Source organism: Rousettus aegyptiacus, unplaced genomic scaffold (genome assembly GCF_014176215.1).
Source record: "Rousettus aegyptiacus isolate mRouAeg1 unplaced genomic scaffold, mRouAeg1.p scaffold_m13_p_9, whole genome shotgun sequence".
Taxonomy (NCBI): Eukaryota; Metazoa; Chordata; class Mammalia; order Chiroptera; family Pteropodidae; genus Rousettus; species Rousettus aegyptiacus.
This window is the reverse complement of record NW_023416312.1, coordinates 97,896,770-97,920,894: the sequence shown is the minus strand read 5'-3', so window position 1 is coordinate 97,920,894 and position 24,125 is coordinate 97,896,770. Positions and strand designations below refer to the sequence as shown.

The following is a 24,125-nucleotide window of genomic DNA, read 5'->3' as shown; positions in this document are numbered from 1 at the left end:
TACTTTCTGTTTCAGCACAGAACAGAGCAGGCTTTTGCAAGGTGCGAACTAGCCAAGCTCCACAGAAACATCTCTTTTTAATGCACTATTAGAGATCCTCTTTTAAAAGAATCCTCTAGCAAAGAGACGTCCCAGTTTCTTACAAAGGCAAAGACAGACCACTACCTTCACTTAGATGTCAGTCCCAAAGTCCCAACTCTTTCTGCCTTGTTACTGGTATGATGAACACCTCAAATACTTTTTCTCTAATGTGATGCCTTTTCACATCTTTAGACTCCCTTAGTTACCTGTCTCTTTTGGACCATCTCCAGCAATGGGTGGAGGGAGAGGGAGGGAAGAGAGGAGAGAGAGAGAGAGAGAGAGAGAGAGAGAGAGAGAGAGAGAGAGAGAGAGAGAGAGCACGCGCTTATGAGAAAGTGTGCCTGTGTGAGAGGTGAGTCTCATGTGAACTGCTAAGAGCATGTTTTAGTGTGAAAAAGAACATGGCGTCAGAGAGCAGTGGGAGAGAGAAGAGAAAAATGTGTGTTTATTTGTGGTAGGAGAGCAGATGGGAAGAACAATCAAGTTGTTCCTCATACTCCAACAGAAGGAAGCTACAATCTCAGGAGAAGACAAAGAAAGAAATGTAGGAAGATCCAAGAGGGACCTAGCTCAGGCTACGACTGAGTTTCTGGGTTTCCTTTTGTGAAGGAAGCTGGTTAGGCGAGCGTATTTGTGGTTAACATGTGCCCATTGAAAGCTTAGGCCCAATAGCATGCACCCATACTTACCAGGAGCAGCTCCCATTTTACTCTGGGGCCTGCAAAGTACAGAAGACCCTTTTGGAACCAGTAATTGTAGTGATTCACTTAAATCTTTTATAAGCCCTCCAAGCTGGTCACCCTGGACGACTCCATCCTGTCTTATAATTTCTCATTTTTGTGATTTTCCTCAAACTACTATAACTTGATATGTCTTCCCCTAGTCCTCTCCATCCTATCCATACTTCCATGTGGCAAATCAAATGCCACCTCTTCCATGAAGTCCTCCTAAATCCCCCCAAGGATAATGAATCATCCCCTTTTCTATTCTCCTGGAGCAATTTGCTTTTATCTAATTTAACTTTTCATTGATTTGCTGTATGTATTCACTTTTTCTGATTATCAAGCATGCTTATTGAGACAATTCAGGCAAAAACAGAAAAGCATCAACAAGAAGCCAAGGGAGAAAGCCATTCATAATTCCCTCTCCCAGAAACAGCTGCTGTTAAGATCTTGCCTTATTTCTTTCCAGTCGTGTATCCGTACATAGTTTCCTTGCTGTATTTGTATCCTGGAAAAAATATTGTTTTTATTTACCGTTTGTTTGGTTACCCTAAAGCAGAGCCTAAGACAACATTTGGGTGAAGGCAGTTTATTTGGGAAGTGTGATGGCTCATTTTATGTGTCAACTTGACTGGGCTAGAGTGCCCAGATATTTGGTCAAACATTATTCTGAATGTTTCTGTTAAAGTGGATGAGATAAACATTTAAACCAGTGGACTTTAAGTAAAAAAGAATAATATAGGTGGGCCTCATCCAACTGGTTGAAGGCCTGAATAGAACAAAGACTGACCTCCACTGAGCAAGAAGGCATGCTGCCAACAGACAGCCTTTCAACTTGAACTGCAACATCAGCTCTTCCCTGGGTTTCCAGACTGACAGCCTACTCCGAAGATTTTAGACTTGCCAACCTCCAAAATAGCAAAAGCCGATTCCTTAAAATAAATCTCTCTATATTTTTATGTAAAAATCTCATTGGTTTTGTTTCTCTGGAGATCCCTGACTAAGACAGGAGGCAATCCCAGAAAGCAGATGTGAGGGGGTAGGGAGCATGAGACAGGAAAGGAAGGAAGGTCAATATCAGAAAGTATTATGAGAGACTTGCTGTGGACAGTGACACCAGGGCCTTCTGGGAAGTGCCTAGAAAGTTTCCCATAGTGGCCTGCCTACCTGAAGGGTGGGAGGTTGGAGTATTTATCCATCGGCTCCTGGACCTGTCAGCTAAGGGTTGCTCCTGGAGTCATTAACAGCCCTGTGCTTCTGGATTGTGTTTCTAGGTTGACTGAGAGAATGCCCACTGCTTTAAGAAAGCCTATGGCGCTAAAATTGGAAAGACATGATGCCCAAACTCTAGGAGAGATGCTGTCAGAACTCCCACTGAAGTGTCCACTGCATTGCAGCTGAAACGAGAAGGGACATGATGTGAGGTATCAGATGTGTCTACCATTGTATCATACGCATTGCCCACATCATTAAAAATGCTTTTAAATCATGACTTTTCATGGGTACACTATGCTCCATTGTATGGATATGTCACTTAGATCGTTTCTATTATTTTTATCTTAGAAACAATGCTTTGATGAACTCTCCTTATATTGATATGCTAAGGCCACCATGACAAAGTACCATAGCCTCTTCATTTTAAACACCAGAAATATATTGTCTCACAGTTCTAGAGACCAAAAGTCCAAGATGAAGGGATTGATTTTTCTTAAGGCCTCCCTCTTTGGCTTGCAGATAGCTACCTTTTCCCTGTGTCCTCACGTGGTCTTCTTTCTGTGTCTGCATGCCCCTGGTATCTGTCCTCTTCTCTATCATAAGGATACCAGGCATATTGAATTAGGGCCTACCCTAACTTAATCACCATGCTAAGGACCTAATCTCCAAATACATTTACATTCTGAGGTACTAAGGGTTAGGATTTCAACATACAAATTTGAAGGGAGAACACAATTCATTCCATTAAACACACAGTGTTGTATATTAGAATACTTCCCAATCACACTTGAACCAGAGCCAGTTGTTTCTGAGTCTGCTTCTCCCACTGGATTGTAATCCACCTGAGGACAGGAACGGAAATGATTTAACCCAGTCTCCTTAGGCCCCAGAAATGGACTAGTGTTATCTTTATGGACATTAGCAAAATTAGTCACTGATAGTGATCGAGCAGTGGCCACCTGAAAGACTCTTCATGGACTTTCTCTTTCTTTTTAACTAAAAAGTATCTACTCATAATTACTTATTAGTCTATTGGTATTAACAATGTGTTTGCTCCTTTACCTGACTCTATTTTTAATAATTATCTTAACTATTTCCTCTAAGTACATTGAGAACATCAAAGAGCATTATAATTTGTGTTGCAACTATTGACATAATTCAGAAAACTCAAGAGGAGGAAAGTCTGATGTATTTTTACTTTCTCTTGTCCTTTTGTCCTTTCAATATTCTTTATTTTATCATTTCCTTTCTGTTTAGAGAATTTCTTTTAGCTATTCTTTGAATTTACATCTACTTATGACAAATTCTTTTCGTTTGTCTTCAGAAAAATATTTATTCTGTTTTTAAACTTCTGGATTGACAGTTCTTGAAAAATTTGCGTCCCTTCTTTCTGGTCTCCATGGTTTCTGACAAGAAATTTGCTGTCATTCAAATTGTTTTTCCCCTATAAAGAAGGTATCATTCTCCCTCACTCCACTGAAGATTTTTATTTTGTCTTTATTTTTCAGGACTATGATATGTCTCATTATGTATTTCCTTGAATTTATCCTGTTTGGGATTCACTTGGCTTCTTGAATCTGTAGTAGGTTTATGTTTTTTGACAAATTTGGAAATTTTTGTCATTAGTTCGTCAACTAAGTCTTCAGACACACTCTTTTTTCTCTCCTCCTGGGACTTTAATGGCATGTATCTTTAATGATCTTTAATCATAATGATCTTTCTTTATAGACTCACAGGTCCACGAGGCTCTGTTCATTTTTTTCCCAGTCAACTTTCTCTATTGTTTAGATTGAGTAAATTCTATTGTTTTATCTTCAAGTTCTCTGATAATCCCCTGTCATCTCCAATCTATTATTGAGTCCACCCAGAGAGATGCTCATTTCAGTTATTGCATTTTTCAGATGTAAATTTTCATTTCTTTTATATCTTTTATGTCTTTGCTAAGATTTTTATATTTTTATTTCAAGCATGTTTGCAATTGATCGCTAAAGCATTTTTTTATGACAGCTGTTTTAAAAGTCTTATCAGATAATTCCAATATCTGATTTGTATCAATGTTGGTATCTATTGATTGTCTTTTCTCATTCAAGTTGTGATTTTCCTAGTTCTTAGTATAACAAGTGATTTTGATTATATCTTGGACATTTTAGGTATCATGTTATGAGGCTCTGGATTTTATATAAATCTTCTGTTATAGCCTTTTTATTGTCAGGTGAGAATGGAAGTCCAGGTTCTCCACTCAATTTCTTTTGACACCTTGGGATGAGAGAAAGAAAGGGACACATTACTACTGAATGCAAGTGGGAGTTCAGGTTCTCCATTAGGCCTTCAAGACACCTCCCTGGCTGAGAAGGGGAGGGATATTTCCTCCTGCTCCCCTGGTGTCCTCCATGACATGATGGGTAGAGGTCTCCCTTAGTGTTGTGGGGAATGAAGAACCTAGCTCTCTACCTGAAGGAGAGGGCAAATGACTATCAGGGTGGAAGTATAAGCATTCCACTTAGCCTTTGCTGATTGGGAGGGGGCGAGGGTCACAGGTTTTCCTGTACTGTTTGGCTAAGATAAAGCAGTTATTTTCTGTTGGAACATTTTAAAAAATCTGTTCCCATTGAGATATCTTCTTTGCTGGCTTCTTCAGCTTCAAGTCTGGGATATATGGGGCAAAAAGAAAACCCAGGGAACTCTCTACCACGTTGTTCCCCAGGTATCCCAGTCCCTAGCTAATTTACTTCCTGTTTCCACCTTTCCGAGTATTTTTTAAAAATATTTGTTTTATATATGAAGTCTAGGGGAGTTTATTGTAGTTAGTGAAAAAGGAGAAGTATGTCTACTCCATCTCGTCCCAGTTGGCATTTATCTCTTTTAAACCTCATAGCAACCTTATAAAGCAGGCACTAGTGTTATCTCCATCGTACAGATGAGGCAACTGAGGCCCAAGGAGGTCACACAGTCACCAAGTGCTAGAGCCAGGCTAAAACCTTGGACTTCTAACTCCTGGTGCAGAGTGGATTCTATGGCAAGAGGCACATCTTTGTATGTTCCACATTTTTTAAGAGAAAGAAATTTATTACAATAAAAAAATGAACTTATAGAATGCCCACAGAAGGCATGTAATTCTTCACTGCTATGTAAATGTATTGGGAATATTTCATTCACCTTCTATAGTTATGATAATGTCACCTAAAACATAATTTAAACAATGAGTCATAATCTATACCAAATACGTCACTGATTTTCAACAATTATTGGTTTAATAATGATTATGTTAAAAGACTATAAATCACAACTATATTCTGGATGTTTATTTACTTCCATGTAGTGTAGTGGAATTTAAAGTATAATTGCATGTGGATGGTACAGAAATACATTCACTACTAAATTATTTTATACCTTCATGACAGATTAACATTCTTCCTGATTAAAAATAACAGCTTCAGTCTACGGCTATGCCACTCTGAATGAGCCCGATCCCGTCTGATCTTGGAATCTAAGCAGGGTTAGGCCTGGTTAGTACTTGGATGGGAGACCGCCTAGAAGACCAGGTGCTGTAGGCGTAAAAAGTAAAAAATAAGGGATTGTAAACTGACAAGTTCCTTGCAATCTGTGAGGTCAACCAAGGGTTGCTTAAACAAACAAACAAACAAACAGCTTTGGCTATGGTCTGCCACATCACTCCAGGATTCTCCAAGCAGTAATTTGTGTGTATGTGTGTCTACATGTGGATCCATGTAACAACTTAAAGTATATATTTAGTAAACAAGTGCAACATTTTTCATGTTTAAATATTATAGTCAGATTATTTGTGAAACAAATAAAACCTCACACAAATACTCTTAATTTCAGGGAAAAAAATCCATCAACCTATAATTATTTTAATATGCTTAGTTGAACACACATGAAATTTCTGAAAGATGCATATATTATCTAAGATTATAAGGTATAACATGAGTGTTTCATATTTTATACTATCAAATGTGCATTTCTGACATTTCTTTTATGCTGCATAAGGTTTAACTCAAGAAATTCTTAATCCTGGATCCCCACAGTTCATTTAGAAAACACCTCCCAGTTCTGGCTCTCGCAGCAGGTTTAACAGATTAAACGTGACGAAGTGTTCTAGCTCCCTCTATTTCAAGTATCAAAAGAAAATGAGGCTCAAAAATCTCTTTAGGTTGTAGCCGAAAATGTAAAGCTTTAGAAAACAGTCAAATGTGTTTTGAAATAAGATATAAATTGAAAAAAAGATTCCTAAGTGTCTGTGTTAGGCTGGTGAATACTAGGACTTTAGAACAATTTTATTAAATCTGAATATTTGCTCAAAGGTAATAAAGAACACAATTCGCCTATAAATATATGGTTTTGGAGAGAAATCAGTCTCGATGTATAAAAATTTTTCAACATCGTTGATTTTAGTTTTGTTTGCTTTTGAATGATATTAATTTAAAATTCAACTGAACATAAATATTTGTCCTCATTATTTATAATGAAATGACTTACTTTTGAATAGAGGGTTTTTTTTTAAAGCACTAGAAAGAGACTTTACTAAAGCTGTTTCTATGTACCTTTTAATGTCATCAGGAATCCTGCAGTACAGAAAGTATCTTGTACTGTTAAGGTTTCAGAGGGAGCTGTTCTTCTGAAATTGCAATGCCATTTAAAACACCAAAAAGTCAAATAGGAGACTGCTGAAATAAAGCACTGTTTCTAAAAGTTATAAGCATGATCCCACAGTCAGAGTTAGCAACTTACCATCTCTTCTTAGGCACACTACATTTTCAGCTTAGAAAATAATCTAAGCTGATCCTTAACATATTTATTAAGTACTCTCTCCCTTATTAAGTACACTCTCCCTTAAAGAAAAAAAATGATGTCTTACTAAAGAGTAATAAGTATATCTTACTTTTAGAGATTAGACTTTCTGAATTGGCCCAACTGTATAAAACTTTTAAGAATTACATGAAAGTGTGGAAACAACACTCTATGAAAACTGTGACATAATTAAACATCACTACATTGAGCCTTTTTCTAAAGTTAACTCATAATAGAAATTATGAGACTTCTATAACATTAATTTTAAAAACACACTATAAAAAGTGCTATTTTTCAAAAAGTAGAAGATTTTCCCTACTATATATCAACATGGAATAATTTCGGTTTTCCCATACTAAAAGCTGGACTTAAAAAAAAACTAATATTGTAATACTGAATATAATGATATTAATCAGTAGTGGCTTCAGATTCAGCTGGATGCCTAATTAGTCTTGCAATTCCTCTTTTTCCTGCAGGGCATTTTGGTTGTCCAAACTTTACTTATGTACATGCTGCTTGGGGAGTACTTCTACATAAAGAAAGACTTCAGTCAGCTCATCCCCATTGTCTATCTTGATTTCTCATCCATTTGTACTTGTCTTTCTACAATTTCTAGCAGAGGGCTCTTAGAGCTAGAATACAACATCCATTCTCTTATACTGTGTGCATATCCAGGTATTGAATAAATCAAAACCATGGACTCTAAATAGTCTCCTTAATGGGAATATTTATAAAGAAAGAAAGAGTAATGTGCCGAATCCTTGGGAATCCTCTTTGGCACATCGTTTAGTTCTGTATTTGTTGTGTTGGTCAAAATCATGATTTCATTTTTGATATCTATTTATTTCCAATTGCACGTAGTTGAGCTCTTATTAAATTTTCCCAAAGCCTACAAAGCCTGAAAAGCTTATCAAGAAATAGGAAATGCTACTCTTTGCAATGTTTGATGTTTAGTGTCCACACTCTCATCAGTTTGTTCATCATTAATTTTCATTTTTCTTAATTCTTCTTCAACTGCAGTCAATGGGGCAGGTGATTGTGACAGCAATTTTTTTTATATCCATGCAATGATACATCATCCTTTACTCTTCCAAATATGTTAGCTTTCACGTGGCCACCTCCAAACTCCCTTTTCAGAATCGCTCTTTTTGCTGTATAGAACATTTTTTGACAAACATGAGACCACGCAATGCATATCCATTCATATTCCTGGGTGTTCTGAAAATCTAACCTGAATAATATGTAACACGGTCATTTGTCCTCCAACAAGGAAAACAAAGGAATCATACCCCTATGCTAGGAATCCGAAGGCTGCCCGCATGATCCAATCACAAGTTTCTCATTTTCAATAGATATTTTCAGAGGTCTGTATGTTCCATTTCTTACCCAGATAAAGGTATGTTTAACATCTCCACTTGCTGATAAGAAAAAGGGAAAGTTGGGCTAATGTCGGGAGCGGTGCGGAAGGTACTTCCCCTTCACCCAGACCACCTCGGAAGGAAACCAATTTCCTTTGCGCCTGTGAATTTTGGGTCATCTGCAACTGTGGTAGCAGCCTGGCCCAGAGCTAGAGGGACGCAGGCCAGGAGTTCCTGGGGACATGGAGAGGGAGAGGTGCAGAGGCCCCGCTGGCCAAGCGAAACCAACTCCTCACACTCCTGGCCCATCACCTGCCAGCCCTCGGCCTTGCCCTGCACCACAGTGGTTATCTTGGATGCTGGTCTAGGGGACTGTTCCATATTTTCTTGATAGGCAGCTAAAGTCTGGCATAACATAGCAAGAGGACTTCAGCTTGTTACCAGGCTGCTGAGAGGAGAGGTGGTAAAGAACTGGTGGGCCTTGCCATCGGAGAATGGGCCCAGGGCGGGCCACAGGTGTGGAGTTTTAAATTGAGGGAGATTTTCCCCAGGCACAGTGGTTTCTGGAGCCAATTTGGAGTAGGCAATGACCCTGCTTTCCCATGCCCTCTGAGGGGAAGAAATGGGGACCTCTCTCATGCTTGCTTTTGTGGACAGTGTGGCTCCTATCTGCATTTCTCAGCAGAGGGTTCTGGTTCACAAGCTGCAAGGATAGGGATGGGTAGGCCATTAGAGCATCAAGTTGAGAGTCAAGCCAAACCACTTACAAGGTTTGCCAAGGACCTGATATGTGGCACCATTCCTGGGCCCTTCTCTTGCTCCTTGGGCACTGGTGGGCATGGTAGGAAGTGCTCAGGGCTCACCCATAACACTCACTGTCACTTTGAGTTCTTGGAAGCACTTGCCCATGTCTTATCTCATTTGAAACAAATTCTGTTACCCTTATTAGCCACAATTTATAGGTGAGGACACTGAGGTCCAGAGAGGTGAAGTGACTTGGTAGAAACTTACAGCTCCTAAATGCTTGTGTACCTGGTTCCCCATGATTGAAAAGACCTGTTGAGTGAAGGAAGGTACTCTTACCTGATCTAGCTGAGTCACCAGGATCTCATTCGGTGCCTGGCACAGAAGCTAGGGAGAATTTTCTTTCTGTTTTATTTCTACCCTGGCTCAATTTTGGATGAGGTTCAGTTGGGGGCTGGCACCACTAAGCAGTCCCAAATCCCACTCATATTCAGAAAGCCAGGCCTGGGGTGTGGGTAGAAGGCAAGTATTAGAGAATAACCCACTATAACCAGCCCATCTAACCTTGGAGCTTGTTGATATCTGGCTTTCCATTGCAGAGGACCAGGGGATGGATGGCCCAAGGCTCGGTATAAGCTAAAAGGGGCACAGTGGCAGAGCAGTGAGATCCAAGGGCAATGAGAGGGGGCTCTTTTGTTAACTTCTCTCTAGTGTTTAGGAAATGTTTTCTGTGGATGGGTCCATAGCAGCACCCCCTTTTATATCCCACCTGATGCCCTTTGAGCAGGACCAAGCTGGTGACTTGATGCTAATTACAAGGCTTCGATTACAGGGCTGAGCAGACATATCTCATGGTACATCTTTTTGGACCAAGCCGAGCTTATATATGTGCTGCTAAATAGAAATATTGCTCTCGGATAAGATTCATAATAAACTGCTGCTGGTCTGGTCGGGAGCAGCTCAGGAAACTGGAGGAAATGGATTCATGTGGCTCCTCTGCAGTGAGGCTCTTGGTAGCATCTAATAAACTCAGAAGTTTATGAGGGACAGACACACACACACACACACACACAAAACGAAACAATTTTCTGATGCTATTTTTCTTTGTGGCCAGGCAGGAGGGGAACTATTTTGCAGCATTTTAGAATGGCTTTATAGCAATGGGGCTCGTGGTGGCTTTGGTATGGTGAGTGCTGCAGTGCTGAGAGAAGGGGCCACCTTCGCTGAGTGGTCATTGAGGCTTATCTTGAGCGCTGTAGACCCTTGCAGGCTTTCTCTTGCTAACCAAAACCTGCTAACCTGGCCTGAAGCCCCACGGAGGACAAAGCCTTTGTTCTCTCCTTGTATTCCAGCTTCCGGGGCCAGGATTCTAGAAACAGGGCCCGGGAGATGCTGTGCTTGGGGGGCTGGCCAGGCTGGCAGGGCAGCATGGGTGACAGACTATCCATGTAGCCTGCTTATCTTGATGGTCTGAGCTTGCCACTTGACAGGTTGGGGTAAACTGACCTGACCTACAGACTTGTGGGTTCATAGAGCCCCAGACCCTGGGAGCCTGTGTGACGAGAAGGCTAGGGTCGAGGGCAGGGGCAGGGAGCTGGCTCTGTGATGACAGCAGGACCCTAGTGACCCATGTCTACTGTTTGTCTTTCCAATGAAGACTCACAATGTCTAGGGAGGGGCCTCCCCAGAGACACCATATGTGACCCAAATTCAGAACTGTTACTTTCTGAAACCTGAAACAGTTTTAGGTTTGGTGGCAAGGCATCCTTAGAAGAAAGTCTTCTACTTATGAATCAAATCAACTTTATGTTTCTTAATTCTCCTCAGAGAACAATGAGGATTTCCACCTACCTATACCTGTGGGGCTGGAGAGTTTGCAATTCTTGATTGGACTTTGAATACATAACCCCTTGGCCTGTCATGTTCTGTTAATGCTCAGTTAAGTCATCATTCACTGAGCACACACCACATGCCAGAGGCTGCATATAAATACAGGCTCTCCTCGAACCTTCACAACGAAGCTGCCGCAGTGTATTAGTTTCCTATCACACATTACCACAAACTGGGCACCTTAAAACAAAACTATATTCTTTCACAATCTGGAAGCCAGAAGTCCAAAATCCGTTCCACTGAGCTAAATCAAGGTGTTGGCAGTGTTACGCTCCCTCTAGAAGCTCTAGAAGAGAACCATTCCTTGCCTTTTCTAGCTTCTGGTGGCTCCAGGTGTTCCCTGGCTTGTGGCCACATCGACCCTATTTCTGCCTCCACGAACACATCACCTCGTCTTCTGTGTGTGTCAAATCTCCCTTGTGATTACATTTCTGGCCCAGCTGGATAATCCAAGATCATCTCTCCTTCTCGAGATCCTAAAATTAATTACACTTTTGGGCTATATAAAGGAACGTTCACAGGTTCTGAGGAATTGGGCCAGATAACTTTGGGCTGCATTTTCCTACTTGCCACACAGGGCCTATTATTGCCTGTTCTCTAGAGGAATGAGGTGAGGCAACCTGGCCTGGTCAAATTGACACATATTTCTAATCATCACAGGCATTTTGACTTTGGCCACCCTGCAATGTCTCCAGCTGCTCTCGAGCTTTGCTCAGGGCCAGATTTATGATCACAGAAGTAAATCCCAGGAGCCCAAGTGCTATTCTTCAGAAATGAGATTGTGACAACATCTTTGGTGGCCTTCAAGTCACATCATCACAAGGTGGGCAGATGCTGGGGGCTGAATTCCTGTTCTCACTTTAAACTCCAACTTTCTGAGCATTCTCTCCCTAAACAGTGGGAGGTGGACATAGGGCAGCAGGCAAGGGAGTTAGGTTCTCAGGCTCTCCAAGTTTTCCCTTCTAGTGCCCTCCCCCTTTTACTCCTCAATCTGGTAGGCACTTTTCCATGTCTCAGTCTCCCACCCTTGATAACACATGTCAGATTCATCCATTCCTTTTGATGCAACTTGTTACTGCATACTGTCAGTGTTTCAGCCATGTGATGTGCTATTGCTTGGCTTCAAAATGTGTCACCTTAGGTCCCAGACCTAGGATGTGAAGGGCCAACTGACATTCAGAACCTTAGGGTTTTTAAAACTTTCTCTGCAGGTCACTGCCCCTACCCAACCCAGGCACCCATGCGCGCATGCACACACATACACGTGAAGCCCCACCAAATGCTATAAAGAATGTTCTGAGGCCTTCAGAGTGTTTGAACTTGGATTCTGTGATAGGTGTAGCTGGGTTCCAGCTGAGTTCCAGCTGAAGGGTACATTCCACTAGGTGAGAGTGATGTGGACTACAAGGGACCTTTTGTCCTAATATACCAGGACATGGCTAAGTTGGTTATAAACAGGGAGATATGGGTATTTTCCACCGACTTTTGACAGCTGAGAACAGGTGAATCCTGTGAAAACATTTGAGTCAATGTAAGAAGGCTGTAGAAATAACCTAGAAAAGCCCAAATGGTGACATGGTAAGCTGCAAAATGTCCCCCAAAAGTTATCCGAGCCATGTTGTGATGCTATGAGTGTTACCTTATATGGTAAAAAAAGGACTTTGTAGATAATAATGAGAATCATGAGATGAGAGATTACCTGATTTATCCCAATGGCCCCTAAATATAGTCACAAATGTCCTTAGAAGAGGGAGGTAGAGGAAGATTTGCCACAGACACACAGAGGAGAAGGCAAAGTGAAGACAGTGGTAGGGATTAGAGCAATTAGGCCACAATCCAAGGAATACCAGCATCCACCAGAAGCTGGAAGAGGAAAGGCACAGAATCTTCTTTAGAGCCTCTGGAGGGAATGTGACTTTGCTGACATGTGACCTTAATTTCAGTCCAGTGATACTGATTTTGGACTTCTAGAGTCTAGAACTGTGAGATAATACATTTCTGTTGTTTTAAACCCTTCAGTTAATGAGACTTTGTTATGGTAGCCACAGAAAACTAACACAGGGAGCTGATGTGAGTGTTCTTCTCTGGCAAAAGGAAGGAAGATCATGAGCCAGCCATTCTGAAATGGTCTGGAACAATCATCTTGAGCTGTGTGATGATGGGAAACTGAGGCCCAGAGAGGAGAAGGGCCTCAGAGAGGGTCTACGGTGAGGTGTTGGCCAGCTGAGACCAATTTCAGTCTCCTATTTCCTGGATGAATGGGGGTGTAAGCTGCCCGCTGCTTCTTCCCAAGAGATTTCGCTTTCCACCTTCTCTGCATCTTATCCTTTCCTCTTCCCAGGAACCTCGTTCTGCCTGTGGCTTTGCCACCATCAGTCTCTTTGCAGCCTTGATCCTCTTGGGTCTCAGAGCCCCAGGCTCCTCTGTGAGCCTAGTCCAGGCTCCAGCTTCTTGTAGGCAAGTGCTCTCCATCACTCAGTCTTGAGACTCTGCCTGACTCCAGGCTGTCCAGCTCCCCTGCTCAGGACTCCCTGCCCTCAGACAATTTGTCTTCTAGTGGTTGTTGCTTTCTCACAGGAAAAATCTCACTTGCCATAAGAACACACTTACATAACATCATCATTAATACCAAATATACAAAAGATGGCTCCTGTCTGTAGCTGCAAGGGGTGTGTGTTCCCTTTCCAGCCAGTGCTGGGGCTAGCCCCTTCCCCCATTTTGTGAGCTATAGTCTTCCTAGCAGTGCCTAGCCCAAATACCAAGAGAGCAGACCGCAGGCTGGCTGGCTGGCTGGCACTCCCACTGCCCCTTAACATACAGCCTACTATGTAGTAGGTGTTCAGCAGACAGTGGTCACTGGGGACTCTGGGTTGTCCCAGGCAGCATGTTGCTTCAGCTGCACCCTGCGCTGGCTGTCTGGTCCCCAGAACTGCTCCCGCAGCCACCACCAAACTAGCACTGTGCCAGCCAGTCTTTTCTATATTTATCTCCAGAAAGATATGGAAAGGGTACTGCTGCTCATTTAAAAATAAATGCCTAAGAAAGATGCTAAGTATCCTGTTCAGGATCAGCATCCTGTCTTTCTGGATTTTAATGAGTAAATCTTTAGAAAAACAAAGCCCGGACTCTGAATTAAGAAGGTAATCTTCACCTCATCCTCATGCACAGACGAGTCTCACCAATTCACTCTGAACTCTTCAGATGAGGCTTCTTAATGTTCCAAAGACACACTGTCACCTGCCATTAAGTGTCCTGGAGGAGGCCCCCACAAGTAACAGAACATCTGTCAGGAGACCTACTCATTCATCACTCTGCAGAGGTGATGTTCTTCTCCCGAGGTGTTGCTTTCTGCCTTTTAAAGCACTAAATTATGATTAACCCTCATGCTCAACTTGGCCTTGAAAATGACTCTCAAGATGGCAGAACCATTTACCTTTTGGTATCTCTACTGCCAACGTGTGCTTCCTTGCGGGGAGTGCCAATATGTTTCTGGGTACCTCCATGGCACTTGTTACCCCTGAGGACTCATGGTACAACTCTGGGCCCTAGGTCCTCTGAAAAGCTGAGGATATCCCTTCCAATGCTCACCTCAGATGCTATAGGCATTTCTTCAATTGTGGCCTCATCGCTCCTATCTTTTCCCCCGACTTCACGTGGCTGTCTTCCCTGGCGTGTCTGTTTTATAAGGATGTATGTAATTACATTTATGCCCTACCCAGATGATCCAAGATAACCTCTTCATCTCAAAATCCTTAACTAAATCACATCTTTTGCAATATAAGACAACATTTACAAGTGTTTTGGGGGCCACTGTTCAACCCACTATATATCTCTAGGATTCCTCAGTAACCCAGACCCTGGCCATCATTCTGGGCAAGCCCTGATTCCACCTTCCATGTTCACAGCTTCCAGAATGGGCCCACCAGCTCCACAGTACATGAAGTTATATGACTCTTTGAATATGGATGGCATTGAACTTGGCCTACAGGATTGTTGTAGGAGGCTGTCTCCTGCAGGATTTCCCATCTTGTTATGCATACAAGGAAGCACAACTCTGTGGTCTTGTCTTTCCCTCCCTTTCCAAGCCAACTACTCTGAAGCTTCATTCATAGTCCTCCCCGGGGAGCAGTGGAAGACCCTCCTGTCAGACTTCTTGGTCCCTCCCCACCAACAATAGACTAAGGAACATGTAGCTTATTTCTTTTCTCTAAGAGACCCCAAGGGTCTTCCTTGTAAAAAGTGGTCCTTCCCAACTTTTTATACATTGTGGATCTCCTAGAAAGGTATTGGAGCTGTCCAGCAGATGAGGATCCTTAGAACCTGGAGGACTGGCCTGACAGATCAAGTGGCATTGGCTGAAAAGGCCTTTTGGGTGAACCAGTTGGCCATTGACTCTGCCTGTAGCCACTCTGGACAGCTAGTGGGAAGGCACTGGATGAAGGATGAAGTCCAGAATCCTTGCAGGGAAACAGAAGGCCCTGTGAAAGTTAGCCCTGCTTGCCTCTGCTAATCAGTCTGATTTTCCTTGATTCATCAACACCCCAATCTTCTACCTAGAAAGACTGGCAGTTCAAAGTCTTTTAGACAATGTCATGCTTGCCCCACCTCTGACCTTTTGTGCCTGTTGTCCTCTCACATGGATGTCATCTGCTCTGCCAAGCCAAACCTTTTCCCCAGTCTTTCCGGGAGCTGCCTTGTCCAGGAAGCCTTTCCTTATTGCTTTAGAATCTGTTTTAATTCATTTTGATCCTTTAACAAATTACCTTCACATGATTATTTAGTTATCATGTACTGTGTGTGTTTGTGTGTGTTTATCTGTGTTGATTCTCCTGCAGACTTAGAGCACAGAGACCAAGCCTTGCTCCTCACTACACCCCCCTCCAGCCAGCATGGGATCTGGATTGCAGCAGGTATTCAATAAGTGTTGGCAAAATGGACTTGACTGAGCGATAGAGTGACCTTTCTCAAATCTAATTATGCCCAAATTAGATGCTGCATCTCTCTTGGAATGATGATAGGCTTGTGGTCAGCCCCTGCCTGTCTCCCAGCCCTGCTTCCTTCCTCTCCCCACTTCTAAGGCTCCAAAGGATGGCCAGGTAGAGCTTAGCTATGGAAGAAGAGTAACATCTTCACATACAACGTCATTGCCAGCACAGGGACCATCTTTAGCAAAGGCCCAGAGGCATGATGGAGCCGAAGTGCCTGTAGAGCCTTGGGTGGTTGAGGGTGGCTGCCTGTTCCTGGTGGAGGAGCAGAGGGAGAGGATGCTGAAGAAGCACGTTGAGCCTTGCTGGCCATTATTACGAGCTTTGACCTGATCCAGAGGGCAAAGGGAAGTCATGGAAGGGTTAAAAGCAGGGGCATGCCAGGGTCAGGCTCAAGTGTTTAGACACTGACTGTAGTTACAAATGGAAAGCACACTGGAAGGAGTAAGTGTGGGAACAGTAACTAGTAGTAAACTGGCCATTGTCTGAGCAAATAGTGGTAAAGACCTGACCAGGAACCATGGCATGGAGATGGAGCCAAGAGGCTAGCTGAAGGTCTTCAGACTGCCACACATGGTTGTGTCTGAGTCACTGCTGCTCCAGAGCAGTTGTGTCATGAGCTCAGAAGCTGGAGAGCTGGAGCTCGTTCTCATGAAAGGTCTCCTTTAAGAGAGAGTGGAGGCTCAGGGAATTCATGTTATACCTGGGTTAGCACTTTGCTTAGAGACCTTGCTTGCTTCTCTGGGATTTCTAACTTTTACATGAAGTGTGGTTCGAAGGGGCCTGACTTAAAACACTTTGGTTTGGCTGCAAATATCTTTTGAAAACAAACTCTGTAAAATCATTTCTAAATTCCACATGTTTATCTGCATTAAAGTCTGCACAAAGGAGTATCTCTAACTTTTTTAAATAAGAAAGTTTTGATTTAAAAAAATAGACAATGATTCATTCATAAGGTGTCCTTGTTTCCTTTGAAAGTTTAAAAATCCCAGGACCTAAACTCAGCATCTGCTTTGGACTCCATTTGGTCAGAACAAGGCAACCAGTCCCACTTGGGCACGTGTACAATATTCCCCAGAGAAGTGCAGCCAGTGGTCAGAGGATGGGTGTCAAGCACAACCTGCACTGCTTGTTAGCCAGTCTGTACCAGGTCAGGGCCAGGGCCAAAGGGGCCAGGAATTTTTGTAGCCGTCAAGGTCATCATTTTGGAGAATATCAGAGCTAGAACCAGCCTAGGAGATGATCCAGACCAGGCCCCTAATGGTACTACCACGGGCACATTCAGGCCCAGAGAAGGTACAGACTTGACCCCAGTTATGGTTCGAGCCAGTGAAACTGGAAGCCAGCCTCCTTCCCCCAGCTCCAGGGCTAGCTCTGCATCCTTGCTAGCCCCTGTCTCATTCTCTGAGGGCCATATCTGCTTGGTATGAAGGCACTGATGAACTCCTTGCCCCCTTCCTCCAGAAGACTTTCAAGAACAATCAAGACCTTAAGCAAATGATCCATGTCTGCTTCAGCTCAAGCCTTGCCTTGTTGTGATGGCTGAAATCTACGGTTCTGACCAGAGCTAGGACTAGAGTGAGATTGGTGAGGTGCATAGGGTCCAAAATTTCATGAGGCACCCACTCTTACGTGCAGATCCTGCGCTCGTATGACCCCGAGGTGAGGCCTTCTTAGATGTCTCACTGTCCTCACCCGAGTTCCCATCACAGACCTGAACCAAGTCCCAGTGACTTCCAGGTTGGTCCTGAGGGTTTTTCCATCAGACCTGGGGCCTCCTGGTTACTTTGGGTGCTTGGCTTTTTCCAAGAGCCAAGCACTGGGAGTTGACAAAACATATTGACACCCACGACCTCATGGAGTCCTACTGCCTTTTTATAATGAAATCAAGACAGAGAATCTTAGCAACTTGTCCCAGACAGGGCAGCAGAGGGTAAGCAGCTTGTCCAAGGCCACATAGCCTGCAGGTACAGAGCTGGAAATTGAACCTAACTTTCACTCTTCCCTATTTATTCATCCCCTACACCTCTCTTTGCCTGAACTATTGTTTGCTCACATCGCCCTCAGCCACCAGATAAAGGCTCTTAAGCTCAAGGCCTAAATTCAGACTTAGGCCACTATTCTTCCTGCCCTGTAGGACCCACACCAGTATCAGATATTTTTAGGCAAACAAATAAGGTTATAAGGCTGAAATAATTGCCCTCATTTTGAATTGCAGAGTCTTCAGATAATCTTGCGTGGCCCCAAGGAGGCTCCTGCCTGTTTGTGCCGATTGGGATGGAACAAGCCCAGGTAATTGCCTCTTCTGTGTAAAAACCAATTTGTCCAGGGAAATGAGCACAGTTGATGTAATCAATTAAAACACTAAAAGCAATGCAGAATATACAGGAAATGGAAAAGAAATTGGAGTCCTCTGCCCCGCCTCATTTTCCTGATGCCTGAGTCCTGCCTGAACAGCTGACAATTTCTTTCCTCTTTGGGCTTGACTCTTATTTGTGTAAAGGAGGCTGAGCTGACAGGGTTCTTGCGGGAACAGAGCCCCAGCACCCCAGCCTGTCCATTCTCCTTTGCCGGGCTGCCCTGGACTAGGAGACTCAAGGAATGTGAGGCATCTCCTATGCTTGGCCCTGGGCTGGGCGTGGACTCACACAGTGCAGGGGCCATGAGCCACAGAGCCACCAGGGCCTCTTCTCAGTTGAGCTCTCAGGGCAGGAGTGGATGTTTGTGAGGAGCTGGGAACCAGAACCCAAGAGGAGCACTGCCACTGGGTAACCATGCCACCAGTGAAACCTACGGGATCTGGGCTGCTCTTGAATGCTGTTTGACCTTTGGGTCCCTATTTGCTAGCCTTGTGCCTTCCTGGGATGCATCTCTGGTTCCTGGGGCAGGAGGAAGCACAGTGTGTATCCCCAACTTACCTCTTGAGGTCACAAAGTCAGTCTGATTTCTAGCTGGGGTCTCATCTCAGAGAGTACGTTTTGTCACTCCACCCCACCCCAGATTTGGAGATTCAGGGCCCACAGTACCCAGGAGGCAGAAATGGTAAAAGTATTCCACTCCCATTTGACCTTGGCAGTGATGTGGCTCTGATGTGGCTCACCCTTAAAGGAATGTGGGGCAGACAGACCACGCAAACCTTACACACTTTGGAGTCCCTTCTACCTGCTGACATAACAGGTCTTCTCAACGACTAAGACCTTTAGGTTCCAGGACAAAGATGGTACATGGGTTTCTGTTTGTGTTCCAAAGTTGACAGACTGAAGCGGCTGAGTCCAGGTGCAGTGAAATGAACACTGATTGATTAGCATTCTCTGCCAGGCCAGCAGGAAGGGGGCGATGGCATGTGTTTAGGGGTCTTGCCACCCTGGTCAGGAGGGTTCACAGGGACATGCATGGCATGTCAAGGAGAGAAAGGAGGGGGTGGTGCATGTTTATCTTAAAAAATCTCAGTGGCTTTTTCAAGTCAAGTCACCTTAGCCCCCACTACCATTCTGAAACGATATTCTTTCTGTCATGGAAGCAAGTGGGAGACAGCTGTTTACTGGCAATCCCCACTTCCAAAAATGCCAGATGGGTCCGTGTTTTCATTGCTATGGTAGCAGTGGCTCTGGGCCCCAAAGGCACAGTGACCCAGGCAAGAGGGCTGGCATTCTTTTTCAGGGAAGAAAACTGAGTTACCACAATAATATGTGTCTTCCTGTATCCTCTTGCGGCCTCTGTCTTCCATAGCAACTGAGGTCAAATTTATTTCTTAGATTTGAAAAAAGATCAATATCCATTGAGAGAAGCCATTGTTCTCCCTGATTGAAAGCCTCTAAGTGGCTGCCACTGTTGGTCCCTAGCAGATTCTTCTGTGATCAGTCAGGTTTATGACCTAGAAGATCCCAAAAGCCCTGGACAACTTTAACTGATCAGGCTGGCCTGAATGAGCTGCAGTCATTCAAGGGGTGGGGGGTTGTCCGTGGCGAGCCTGGAGGAGAGAGAGGTTCCCTGTGGAGGCTGGAGCAGTTGTTGAGACCAAAAGGTAAAAACGTGTCCCTCTCTAATCAAACTCTTGGCCTAAAGAGTTTCTTGAGGATTGCTGATTAAACACAGTGGATTGAACACCCACATTTACCTCTGCTCCCTCCCCAATACACAGTTTGTAGGAAAGAAATAAAGAAGGACTCATACCTATGGGGACAAAAAAAGGTATGGGGGGAGGAGGCAACTACAAGAGAGAGCTGCATCTGGAAAGTGAATGAATGAGTGCTGGGTGAATTTACACAGTGAAGAGAATGGAAACTTAAACCTGTGAGTATATGCCAGCTAGGAGGAAGCAAAGCAAAGCGGAAGACAAAAACTGGGAAGACTCAGGAATTGGAGGAACCAGGGTATTCTTAAAAGTGGGTGTGAGATAGGGCAGAGGCCAAGAGGACTGGTTCAGAATGTGTATCAAGTGTAGTTAGACCTCTAATCTCCCTGAGCCAGGGCACAACCACCATGACAGAAGACAGGGGGTCGACTTGATGGAGAGGTGCCCAGTTGAGCACATGGGTGAAGTCGCTTATTGAACACAGAGATAAAAACACAGAGCTGATGGTGAGAAGACTTCCAGATTTCTCTCCCGCTTGGACTCCAGAATGCCAACAGCCAGGTTTATACATCTTTAGGCAAAAGATGGGAAGATAGCTCTGTGGGGGAACTGGCCGGCCAACTAATGGAAACGTCAAATCCTGATTTAAGTAAAAATGGTGACATGGTTATACTGAGAGTTTGGAGTAGGGAAAAGGTAGAGTATATAGGGATGATCTGAGAGAGAAAAAATCCTATTTTCCATAGCAGGATGTCAAATAACTTTCTAAAATGGTAAAATCATGAACCTTCCATTTAAACATGTTCTATAGAAATATGGAAGTACATACTAGAAGCTGAAGAGTTACAAGAGTTGGAAGTGGCTGACCCTATGGAGTAGGAATTGAGGATGCAGAGGGGTGGGGCGAGGGGGTGCCACTTTTTGTATCAGCCTGGTGATGTATTTGACTTTTTAAACTATTTACAAGTATTACTTTGATAACAAAAATTTCTTTTTAAGCAAGCAGTCTAAGAGTCACTTGAGCCAGATGATCAATTGAAGGGCATAGAATTAGCCTGTGCTTGAATGGTATAACATGGTAAAGTAACAAGATAGCTTATATGAGTACTGGACAGGTATTTGTTCTATGCCAAGCAGTTTCCTTTCCATGCTCTTGAGTTACCCAATCCCCTTGTGTTCCTATTACAGAGAAGTAATCTGTGGCCCAGAGAGCAGAAGAGGTTTGTTCATAGCCCCATCATGAGAATAGCAGGTCAGGGTCGAATCTGTTTCACTGCCTTTCTAGCCTTTGCTTTCAACCTACCTCTTCTGTGACCACAGCCCCAACACCAGCTTTCAGCACTCAAGGAGGAAACCATAGCCCACACAGGGAGCTCCATAGCCAATGCTCTGAGGTGGATTTTACTAATCTGCCCATTTTGCAGATATGGCCACTGAGGCACAAAGGGGTTCTGTAAGGGTTAAAAAAGGGGTGAAAGCGGGCTAAGCGTTCATGGATAAGATTTATAGAAGAGACAACAAAAGAGATAATTTTTTAAACTTTTTATTTTGAGAGAATTGCAGATTTACATGCAGTTGGGTAAAGGGTATAGAGGATTTCTCTGTACCCTTTACCCAATTTGCCATCATACAACATTTTGTAAAACGATAATGCAATTTCACCACCAGGATATTGACACTGATACAATCAAGACACTGAACAGTTCCACGCCAGGAGGAGCCTCTTGTTGCCATATTACAGACACACCTACTTCCCCTTCCTCCCTCACCCTATCCTTTATCCCTTGCAAGCACTAATCTGTTCTTCATTTCTAGAATTTTGTCACCTCAAGAAGATTACATAAATGAAATCATACAGCAGGTAACATTTAAGCATTGCCTTTTTTCACACAGCATAATTCTCTGGAAATCCATCCAGGTTGTGAGTATCAATTTCCTTCCTTCTTATTATCAGGTAGTATTCCTGAGGTGGATGTACCAGTTTGTGTCCATTCACCCACTGACCAGCTGTGTGAATCACTTAGCTCCCCACTACTCTGTGGATCTAGATAATAATAGAGCTTACTGCATAGGATTGTTACAAGGATTAAATGAGTTAATACTCAGAAAGGTTTTGGAACCCACTAAGTGCTTTATAGTGTTAGTCGAGTAAAATATAAATAAATAGGTTGAGAATTTTACCTAAGGTTGATAGAAGCAGCAAAAAATATTTGCTTTCCAGATCAGCAGACAAATCAAGTTTGTTCTGAAAATCGGAAAGCTGTGTAAATCCTTTTGCAGGAGCTGTGTTTTCTGTTTAGGGCAAATTCAGGTCCCTGGTTTTCAGCCTTCCTTTAGTTTAGAAGTAAAGACATTGTTGCCAGCTATTTTACTGCCTCCTAAGCACAGAGTCCCTCTCCAACCTCTTGTACCCAAAGCTACTTCTAAGAGTGCAGCACTGAAAGCCCTCTGCTACTAGGGCTGAAATTTCAAACACTAGTCTAAACATCGACCCCGTTAATATCAGGCATTACCAAATGCCCAAAGCAAATGCTTACCTCAAGGGAAGCAGGGTAGACTCATTGCTGAGCTATGCTGCCTCCCTGCCTTTGGGGCCTAAGTTCCATCTTATCAAGATGCCGGAGGTGAAAATCTTGGCTAACTTGGATCCATGGTGTGAACTGAATTGAATGCAAGAGTCATTCAATGTAACACCTGCAAATTCCAAGCCAATGTGACAATGAGCAAATCCCCAGCCCAGGTGGTCCCAGGAGGGTGACACTTAAACCCATTCATGCCAAGCAAGGACTAGGGGGTCAGCTTGTGGAGACCCCTACTCCCACTCCTGCCCCAGCCTCTCCCTCAGTTTGGAATTTAAACTGGGAGCTGACAAACTGAGTCGCACAGGAAAAAAACTGGGGCCAAATCTGGGTCAGAAGGGCTTGTAGCACAAATTACATTTCTCTGCTAATTGTAATCTGTTAATTACATTTGAAAAGGAGGTAGAAAAAGGACAGGCTCCCCACCCCCCAAATTCCGAAGAAACCCAATCCTCTGTGTGTGCACTGGCTCAGCGAGGCATACACAATTTCAAGACGCAAAAACACACACTAAAACGTGTCTCTATATTTAGAGATAATGGAGTTTTTCTTTCTTAAGGCTTGATATAAACTTTGATTACATAGCATTTCTTTAATTTGTTGCTATTCAAGAAAACCCTGGGAACACCAGGGCTTCCAATGCCTAGCTTTTTTCATTTGCATTTTTCATTTGCACATTTTAATTTCTCTGACTACAGCTCTACACCTTCATGGGCCGTCCCTGTGGGAGGGAAGAGAACACTTTTCAGAATAAGTAATACCTTTGGCGGGGGCAGTCAATTTTAGTAATTCAAGGCACTGCGGTAAACATGTTGGTCTTGAGGAGCTTAAAGATGGCCTGTCACCATGCCAGACTGCCCAGGTTATGCCCAGCTAAAGAATGGGGATCTTGTTCACAGATTCCCAGATAGCCTTCCAATTCATCCACTTGTATAGTTTCTAATGGTAAGCAAGTCATCACAGAAGCTTCAGCTGACCAGACCTGGAAGGACAAGAAGGCCCTGAAAACCATCTCGCCTTCCCACCATGGGACATAGATAGGACCACCGAGCCAGTGAGCCAGCGAGCCTGCGCCAGGCCAGAATCCAGGGCTCCTGGATGCTAATCCTTAAATCTTCCCAGCATGATGCTTTTATCTCTGGGAAAGAACCAGAGCCTAGGAACTATGCTCAGGAAGACCTATTCATTGCTTCCTACTTTAGGGTGTGAAACAAACAAAATAAATCTCAAATGTACACAAACAGAAAATGAAGAGAGTCTGAATTCCATCTCCCAATGTAACTCTGCATACCAATATGCAAAGTTTGTGGGGCAAACTTTAGCCTTTTCTAGAATATGTTCTTTATAGAAACAAGGGAATTTTTTTATAGGATGATTATGTTTTAGCTATATGCTCACGTTGAGGAGCCTGGTTTGCATTTATTTGGATTTCTGAGAATTCTAGAGAGTCAGATTTCCTTAAGGGCCCCTAGGGTCTCCTGAGAGAAACTTCAAGACTGGCATTTTGGGTTCCTGTTACACTAGTATTTAGAAGTTTTGAGAACATGGCTGAGAGTTGGGAGGGTTAAGCAGGGTGGGTAGAAATCCTCCCTGAGGTATGAGAGAGCTGAGTGCCCTGTGCATGGTCTTGGATGCTAGCAAAGGGGCCCAAGGTGGTGACACCCAGA

The 24,125-nt window shown here is 43.5% G+C and overlaps 2 pseudogenes; one reads left to right on the top strand and one right to left on the bottom strand.

Moving 5' to 3' along the window:
- Positions 1–5,454: 5,454 nt before the first annotated feature.
- On the top strand, positions 5,455–5,572 carry LOC118608067 (annotated as a pseudogene).
- A 1,663-nt stretch (positions 5,573–7,235) lies between these two features.
- Positions 7,236–9,094, bottom strand: LOC107499472 (annotated as a pseudogene).
- Positions 9,095–24,125: the final 15,031 nt, after the last annotated feature.